Below are 10,213 nucleotides of genomic sequence, written 5' to 3'. Positions count from 1 at the left end.
CAGTGGTGGGCACAGCTAACCAAAAAGTTAGCTTTGTTAACCATTAATCCGATAACTGAAAAGTTATCTGACGCTAAACCAATAAACTGCTAAAAACAATGTATCTTTATTACAGATAACCGATAACTTTTTAGTACTGATTCAGACGCGGCCACATCAGATTACACTGTCGGCTTCTGATAAACCAGTTTCACTTTAAGTGCCGCATCGACTGCTGGGAAATTCAAGGATCACAAATACACATGAACGCATAAAAAATGAATGAATAAAAAATAAAACCCCAAACACTGTCATCATCTTTCAAAAGCAGTAAAACACAGTATTAGAAGTCACAGTTTATTTCAGTATTAGATACACAAACTAAAAGCTGTTGCTTTTTTCACACATTTTGAACCCTGTGACTTAAACAACCGAAATACGTCCATTAATGCATTGATTGGCAGAGTACAAGACACGTTAGTAAATATAAATTCTTACCTGTTAGTTTCAGTGAGATTCATCCGAATAAATAATCCACATAAAGCATCCTTTTTTTAATCCAAAACAGTGACTAAACATGAAAGAAAGTCCCTCTGTACACACAGCTGCGCCGTGAGAGCTCCTCTCCCCCAGTGAATCTTGGTGATTAAATTACAGCCACAAAGAAATAAAATAAAATTAAAATTAGTCCATTTTGTTTTTGTGTTGAACTCACTCACTCACTGTAATGTCCAAATTGAACCTGAACTACACTACCCACAATGCTCTCTGCGTCGACCGGCCAATCACATTTTGCACTTAATGATGACATCATCAGCAAGTGACAGGCAGCCAGTCTGCTACAAACACACAACAGACGGACTAAAATGTTTGATTTTAGGGTTTAGAAACTCACTTTACCAGCAAAAAAATGTTATTGGACGGAAAGTTATCTGAACTAAATTGATCAGAAGATAATTGGTCCCGTGATGGTTTTAAAACTTATCTGAAAAGATAATCCGCCAACAAAAACATTAGCTTCGATAATTATCTGCTATTGGATTAGCTGAACTGTGCACACCACTGGTGAGCATTAAACTTTATTTGTTTAAACAGATTTTCTATGACTTTTTATGTCCATAATATGTAAGTCAGTTGAGTAGAAATTCCAGACCTGCACAGTATATCAACATTAATAGTAAAACAGCCCATGTGGCTCTTCAGCATCTTCTGATGGCACCACAAAATACTTGTTTGCAGGCCACATCTGGCCCACGGACCTCCAGTTGAAGATCTCTGATGTGTGGTAATTCTAGTAATACGATATTGATTTTTTAAAATGCTACACATTATATAATTAATTAAGGGCTTTTCTGTCAGAGCAGGTTTAAACAGTGGTTGCTGTATCTCATCTTTGCTCTTTCCAGCCAAAATTAGATATCAGTCAATACAAAGAGCAAACAGGGGAGTCCATTATCCAACGACAAAAGGCAGCGCTCAGCACAATGCATAGAGAACAATTTGCTAATGGTTTTGTTACTGCCATTGTGTGCTTTATAATTCAACAAAAGACTTGCTAATGGCCTTCTGGCACTAAAGTAAAGGCAACCCAGGTGAATTATATGAGAGATGACTTTGTCATATTTCAATTGAACGAGTACAAGCAGCAGAACGCTGCAGTTTTACCAAAACAGAAAATGTTCTGAGAAAATCTGAATATTTCAAACAGCAGCAGCAACAACATAAGATGGTCAATCACTAAACAAGAATCAAAGTACTTAATGCAATAAATTGTCTGTGCTTTTGCACAAATATTCATACAAGAAATGCCTTATCTTTATTTTGCACGATTTCTCTATTTTTATATTCAGCTCTTATCAATGTCCCCATTATTATATTATCTTCTCTGTCATCCATTTATTTCTTCTTCCCCTTTTTGTCTCATCTGCTCTCTGAAAGGCACCGTGCTGGAGGAGGGCGCCTTCAGCAGTGACTATACAGCAGCACGACACACTTAAATAAGACACACAAATGTGCAAATGAATGTGCTGACAGAATTGAAGAAATCTCGATTTTAATTTGTATTGTTTCCTCAGTGTCTAAGCAAAAATGAATGGGAAAGACAAAAGTTTTTCACTCTGCACTCTGGCTGATGTGCAAAATGTGTTGAAGATTTTAATGTATGAATTGTGTTTGGTGATAAATTGAAGGTGTGTGGGGGGGGTGTGTTTATGCTTTCATTGCTGCTTTTAATATATTTATTGTAGAAAACCATTTTGTGCACCTCTGTGCATTCCTGCATTGTATTGTGATAGATGTGTGAAAATATTTCAGCAGAGGAAATATCACTTCAAACGTTCAAAATTTTTTCAGACATTTCAAATTAAGAGTGTAAATCTATTTTTGACAAATGACAAAAAATGCTCTTGAAAATGTCAGATAGATAGATAGATAGACATTGTCATTACAAGTGCAATGAAATTATCTTCACACCCAATCACCTCAGACAAAAATACAGCAATTATTCCACAATAATTACTAGTTGAACGTTATAATGGCACACATCAGAATTAAAACAACCGCACATATACATTTGATTGTTTATGTACACTAAACTTTAAGACAGTCCGTCATCCGAATTGAGGCAATGTGAGTGTCGCGTGCATCAATGTGTGCAGGTGGCTCATATCAGTCTCAATCCATGTATGCATGAAAGTCTGGAGTTGTCTTGAGGCTGTAGGGGAGGGCAGATAGATAAGAGGAGAGTCAAATGCTTCTCCAAGGCTGTTGAGATCCTTCTGGAGGAAAAACAAGCAGGGCATTTTGACCTCAGTAGGTGATAAGCTGCCATGTTTGGGGTTAGGTAGAGATACACAGAAATTCCATGGCTCCTCTGACCGTCTGAATCCAATTTATGAGTATTGCCTGGTCAACATCTTCCTTTGCAAGGTGGACATTTGCTCCGAGATGGTATCCAACTTGCGTTTGAGTTCAAAAGTTAACACAGTCTGGATTGTACCACTTAGTCCACCTCATTTATTGTGACGGGCAGGTGTGAGGTTGTGGTTCTGGTAGCAGCCGTCTTGCCAATTTTGTAGTAGGTCAGGGCAGAGCATAAACCAATAAGCACCAGCCCTCCTCCCATAAAAATAAATCAAAATAAGTCCTCAACGTTTTCCACGGAGATTGGTGCCAAGCACGCAACACACCACTTCTCCCAGGCATCGAGAACATAGCCCGCAGGATAGGTTCCATCGAGGCATACAGGGTCCCCCAGCTCTGATTTCCTTGTTCAAAAAATGGTGTCAATAGCATTGAGAGACCAGCTGATCAATTCCATGGTTATACCAAATGTAGTTTGAAGAATTCACAGTTTGGTGAAGCTGGGACTTTTGAAGGTTGGAGCAGAGATAGAGACAAAACAGGAGGAAAAGAGAGAGGAGGAGATGCGACCGCCCTTGCTGGAGTCCCGAGACAGAGAAATTCCAGATCTGCACAGCAAAATGCATTAGAAAATGTACAGATTCACATAAATAAAATAAAAAAGTGTTCAAGTTCTTTAATATTTTGCACACTGATAGTGTCATAAGCAGCCAAATGCATGTTGGCCTCATCTACAAACTGTGGGTTTGGACTTGTAACATTTTGCATCTAAAGTCATCAAATGTTATGGACAGCTCATTCACACTTTGACATGAAATGGCTGACGCTGCCCGATGTAGCAGATTCTCAAAAATCTCTGAAACACAAGGCAAGGCTCGCTCCAGCGGTCCAAATTTCCAGTCTTCAACACAGGTCTGTGTAGCTCAGTGGAGAGCGCTGTTGTACTGGTGGAGCTCGACGTTTGCTGACAGTCCACTGAATTATTCTGGGAAATCGGTCAACTTGTGCAGTCCGCGGAGCAGTAACGCTGCTTGGTGGCGCCGATCGTTGACTCAACATCTGTGACGTCGCCTATATGAAGTTGACATAACTCTGCGATTGCATCACTGGTGCGTCATCAAAACAATTTCTACATATTCCTCCACATTTCTTCACATTTCTACATATTTCTTCATGCCCAAGGGATCCAGAGGAGGTGGGGCGTCCAGTAAAGGCGTACTAGTGGAGGTGATGTAGCAGTAGTGGAGCTGAACTCTTGCCGGCATTTTAGCATGAGTGTCAAAGATTTTAACTATGTTGAATCTTTTCGAGACCATGACGAACTTCAGCATTGCCCAACTGACACTGACTGTGCTCCTGTGGAGTCTGGCAGACCTCAGCACTGGAGGACAATCACCTTTTTACCCTCCATCAGCAAACCCCGGGCAAATTGTCAAAGTTGTCAGGGCGGGCGGCTGCCCAGCAACCGTAGTAGCTGGACCCGCAATGCAAACTCCCAGATTAGGCTTAGGTGTAAGAGACAACATGGTCTTTATTCTAGGCTCTGGTTCAGTACACATGTGTTCAATCAGCAGCGCAGAGGTACAGTCAGGATCAGGCAAAAATGTAGTCACGGTTGAGCAGGGATCAGAAGCACAAGCAAACACAGACATCCGGGATGAGGCAACAGGCGTGGTCGAGGAGAACAGGGCAAGAATACGGTACATGGCAAGACAAAAATCAGGACTGAGAAAGAGAGCTGGAATGTGTACAAGACAGCAAACTGGCGCTGGTGTGGTGACTGGGAGGAGATTAAATAGGGTGGAATTAACAAGGTGCACGTGCAGGTGAATGATCTAGAAACGGGGTGTGACTAGAAGACAAAGATGATACACAGTGCTAGAGAGTGAGGGAGGACACAACAAGGTGGAGTGATGTAAGTCACAAAGATGCGTGAGCAGGTGCAACGAGGGTGAGTGAATGGAAACACGAGACAAACTGAATCAAAGTGAGGGACAAAGACATAATGGTAGGTGCAGTGGAGTGAGAACATAATCAGAGGGGCGTGAGGGAAACGGGGAACTAGGAGCAATCAGAAACCGAGAGCAGAATACTATATTACGATGAATCAGAACGAACAGAGCATGAACATGAGGATAAAGAAAACAAACACTAAGAGAAAACTAAACTGGAACTGACAAAGAAAACAAAGTGACTAAACAAACTATAAATAAAACAGAGACTCAGTGAGGAACAAAACCCGACACGAAAGCACAACAGATAATATAACAAATGAGAAGAACAAACTAACAAGTGATAAACAATGACAACACAAACTGATTGAACAAAACAAGAACGGAACTGGACAATGGCTAAAGTATGAAAAGTAACAAAGAAACAAAGTGACAAAGCAAAATAGAACAGAATAAACACATGATAAATAACTAATACAACAGACCTGGGGCAGATGGTGGGCAAAGGAGGAGAAAAAACTAGAATCAAAACCCTGATCAGGGCCAAAACATGACAAAAGTGTGAATATGCCATTAAAGTTCCAAGTTTTTACTCCCAAGTTTTTTGAAGGTCACACTGAATTTGTTGGTATTTGTCTGAGATGTGGCTAAACAAAGAACATGTTGATGATTTACGTGGGCTTGGCTGACTTTACAGTCGGGTCCATAAATGGTTGGACGGTGACACACTTTTTTAGTCCTTTTGGACTGAAGGTTGGAAAAGACTAACAGATTTCTTCAAAGTTGTTTAATGACGTTTCCTTAAATTTTCTACAGACATTTCTAGGAAGCAGAGTGTCTGGTCATTATCATGAGGGCTTACTGACTGAACCTGCCTGCCTGGAGCCCACGGGGCCTCCCAAAAGACCACAGAGTGGCAATTTTCATGCTTACAAATGAATTGCCGAAAAGCTGCTCATCACCTTTTCTAAAATTTTGCATATAGTTACTTTGAGAGGCTACCTGCAGGCAAAACAAATTCAACTGTCCTTGGAAAAAACACACACTGCTTGATTTATTGCAGAAAATCTGTTAATATAATTTTTTTGAATTTTGGTGAAAACATTCCTTGGGTTACTGGTAAGTTGAACTTTCTGATTGAATCCCTGTGGGGCCCCCAGAAGGGAAACACTTTCAGCCAAATGCATATAAATGACCCATTTAATGCCACTTTCCCCATATTTGCTCAAACTTCGGCTTTCTTTGTCCAATGGACTTCAGGGTCTTTTCACCCTGTTTTTATCATTTTCCTTCCATACACCACCACATGTTGTGTGGGCCGCTGAAGAGGAGGTACTGCTGGCCCACCACCACCAGTCGGCGCCCTGCTTGGAGTGCGGGCTTCAAGCATGAGAGGGCGCCGGAGCCATTGGAAGTGACAGCTGTCACTTCTCAACCACACCAGCTGTCTCTCATCAACCACCACATAAGAAGCGGATTACAACTCCACCTCCTCGCCGAGAAATCATCTACCACTAGAGGTAATCTTCTCTGCTGTATTCTCTGAGTGTTTTTCAAATTGTGTTCTGTGTGCAGCCGTATACCTGTAAAGTCTGTTGGAGATTGGATTGGCGGATAGTGAGAAGACGACGGTCTTCGTCTCTCACTCCATCCAGAAGAGGGACAAACAGGAGCTGCACGAGTGATAACGTATCTGGAGGTGGAGGTTTTCCCTCCCGGAGGAATTGTGTGTAAAGGTTGCTGGGTGTGAGGACTCACACTCACCGTCATCTGTTTCTTGTCTGCCAGCAGTACCAGGGCCGACAACGGAGGACAGAGACCACCTGGGGACTCAGGACTTGGCGGCTCCGGTGTTCTTCAGGCCGTTGGTGGTGGAAGCGGTGTGGGCCCCGGCTCTTCGATCATCAGAGGTCTCCTATCTTCGAGCCTGCCCACAGTCCTCTTGTGTACAATTGGCATCCACTATTTTTCTGTCTGTATTCCGTTGTGTGCCTTCACAACATTAAATTGTTACTCCTTTTCTTATCCATTGTCCGTTCATTTGCGCCCCCTGTTGTGGGTCCGTGTTACGACACCTTCACAACACCACAGTGGAGTTGAAATAAAACAGTAAAGGTGTTCTTGCAGTATTAACATTTAGCAGTAATTTAAAAGGTTTCACAAAAATATGGCAATAACTGTTAAGGATTTCCAGCCATTTCTATACATAGTTCTGCCTTTTACAGAGCCCATAAATAACAGCAAAGTAAGGATTATTTTTAAAGCACTTTTCTATAGACAAGTCTGTGAATGGTTACATACACATTTGCAAATCACTGAAGATGTTTTGGATTTCATTTACAGCAATCATTAGGAAATGCGGACATCATGGTACTGTGTGGTAAATCTGTCTGGAGTTAGCAGTTCTCAAAACATGAGCGACTGAGCAATAAGGAGCCTTGTGAGGGAAGCTGCCAAGACACCCATGACAACTCTGAAGCAGTTATAGACTTGACAAGTGTTGCACAACATACCGTCTCTCGACTGACAGCCACAGAAGCCTATAACTCCTTTCAAGATGTCAGTTATACAACTTGGTGACAGTGACACACTGAAGGATTTTCTTAAAACTACAGTTTGCCAGAAGGCATGCAGGAGCCTTGACTCTCAATTTGATCATTTTCTTGCATTAAAATCATTCTCTATTCCACTTTGTGAAGTTGACGGCTGGTGGTGCTTTTGCGAGGTAGGGATGGATTAGTCTCCTGCCTGGGTGGTTGATATCCAGGACCCAGGGAGGATCCATGGTGTCGTGGATGACTGTGGAGTTACTTATAGCCTCTGAAATGGACTGTTTATAATTTCAAAATGTTGAGTGTAATATTCTAGTTAAAACCATTAATTAAAGCTGAAAGTCACATGTTGATTGCTTCATTTTAACTCCGTTGTGTTTATAACACTGTCCAACTATTTATGGACCCAAACGAATCACTGCAATACTCTTAAAAGTTTTAAAAGTGATAGAAGTTGCTTTTTAAGGTTAGTTTGTCTTCAGAATGCAAAAAAGTCTGCAAGCTTTCATATATGTGGGTTCACCTGAATCTCTGCAGAAAGCATGAAGAAAGCAGTGATTTGACGGCATTTCCCCTTTGACATTGTTCCATTGCTGAGATTTAAATAGATTCAGAAAAGTGTGTTTTGCAACATATGAAAAATAAATTAAATTTGCATGTTTTGTTTAAATTTCAGTTTTGGACTGATCAGCATATACTCAAAATGAAAGGATGGATCAGATTGGATGCAACAAAAATCCACCATAACAGAAAACAATAATAATAATAATGATGATAATAATAATAATAATAATAATAATATAAAAGTTGGGATGTTGTGTAAAATGTAAATAAAAACAGAATACAATGATTTGCAAATCCTCTTCAACCTATATTCAACTGAATACACCACAAAGACAAGATATTTAATGTTCAAACTTATAAACTTTATTGTTTTTGAGCAAATATTTGCTCATTTTTAAATGGATGCCTGCAATACATTTCAAAAAAGCTGGGACAGTGGTATGTTTACCACTGTGTTACATCACCTTTCCTTCTAACAACACTCAGTAAGCATTTGGGAACTGAGGACACTAATTGTTGAAGCTTTGTAGGTGGAATTCTTTCCCATTCTTGCTTGATGTACGACTTCAGTTGTTCAACAGTTTGGGGTCTCCGTTGTCGTATTTTGTGCTTCATAATGCGCCACACATTTTCAATGGGCGACAGGTCTGGACTGCAGGCAGGCCAGTCTAGTACCCGCACTCTTTTACTACGAAGCCACACTGTTGTAACATGTGCAGAATGTGGCTTGGCGTTGTCTTGCTGAAATAATCAGGGACGTCCCTGAAAAGACGTTGCTTGGATGGCAGCATGTGTTGCTCCAAAACCTGGATGTACCTTTCAGCATTGATGGTGCCATCACAGATGTGTAAGTTGCCCATGCCATGGGCACTAACACACCCCCATACCATCACAGATGCTGGCTTTTGAACTTTGTGCTGGTAACAATCTGGATGGTCTTTTTCCTCTTTTGTCCGAGGGACACGATATCCATTACTTCCAAAAACAATTTGAAATATGGACTTATCAGACCACAGCACACTTTTCCACTTTGTGTCTGTCCATTTCAAATGAGCTCGGGCCCAGAGAAGGCGGTGGTCTTTCTGGATGTTGTTGATGTTTGGCTTTCACTTTGCATGGTAGAGTTTTAACTTGCACTTGGAGATGTAGCGACGAACCGTGTTAACTGACAATGGTTTTCTGAAGTGTTCCTGAGCCCATGCGTTAAGACCCTTTACACAATGATGGTGGATTTTAATGCAGTGCCGCCTGAGGGATAGAAGGTCACAGGCATTCAATGTTGGTTTTCCGCCTTGCCGCTTACGTGTCGAACGTTCTCCAGATTCTCTGAATCTTCTGATTATATTATGGACTGTAGATGATGGAATCCCTAAATTCCTTGCAATTGAACATTGAGAAAACTGTGATGCAAAGTGGTGATCCTCGCCCCATCTTTGCTTGTGAACGACTAAGACTTTTGTTCATGCTCCTTTTATACCCAGTCATGAAACTCACCTGTTTCCAATTAACCTGTTCACCTGTGGAATGTTCCAAGGAGGTATTCTTTGAGCATTCATCAACTTTCCCAGTCTTTTGTTGCCCCTGTTGTTGTCCCAGCTTTTTTGAAATGTGTTGCAGGCATCCATTTCAAAATGAGCAAATATTTGCACCAAAACAAAAAAGTCTATCAGTTTCATCATTAAATATCTTGTCTTTGTGGTGTATTCATTTGAATATTGGTTGAAGAGGATTTGCAAATTATTGTATTTTGTTTTTATTTACTTTTCACACAATGTCCCAACTTAATTGGAATTGGGGTTGTATAATAATAATAATAATAATAAATAATAATAATAATAATAATAATATCTCAGTCGGACAACTTACATTTGCATAAGCCTATTTATTGTAGCAAGCGGACACAGTTTGAGTTTGGTATGCAGGCTCCAGTCTCATAATGTCCCACAGGTTCTTTGTTTTTTTTTGTTTTTTTTTGGGGGGGGGGGTGGGAGTGTTGATTAGATATACACATTTCCTCTATTTGGAGCCTGTGGGTGGATACTGGGGTGGATGTGGGCTGACCAGCAGCAGCATCAGTGCAGCAGTGAGAGCTTATGACAGGCAGAGGGGCAGCTGGGAAATGTGCATCTTAAATAGCCCGCCCAATTTGGAGGGAGCGTTTAATGGCTCATATAGAGTGTTTTAATAGTATGTGGTGTCCATCTGAACTAGTTCACCTGCTTGCACAATTTTCTCACTCTCATTAAAAACAACAATAAAAGTCTCCAACTCCAAACGTGCACCTTCAGAAGCATTAACACACAT

The 10,213-nt window shown here is 40.9% G+C and overlaps 1 protein-coding gene across 1 annotated transcript in view; it reads left to right on the top strand.

The window, feature by feature from the left end:
- The window catches only part of cntnap2a (contactin associated protein 2a), a 1,233,088-nt gene that overhangs the window by 891,475 nt on the left and 331,400 nt on the right, over positions 1-10,213 (top strand).

The sequence above is a fragment of the Thalassophryne amazonica genome, chromosome 1 (assembly GCF_902500255.1).
Source record: "Thalassophryne amazonica chromosome 1, fThaAma1.1, whole genome shotgun sequence".
In the NCBI taxonomy this organism is placed as follows: Eukaryota; Metazoa; Chordata; class Actinopteri; order Batrachoidiformes; family Batrachoididae; genus Thalassophryne; species Thalassophryne amazonica.
Note: the sequence above shows the minus strand (reverse complement) of the source record. Positions and strands in the feature narration are given on the sequence as shown.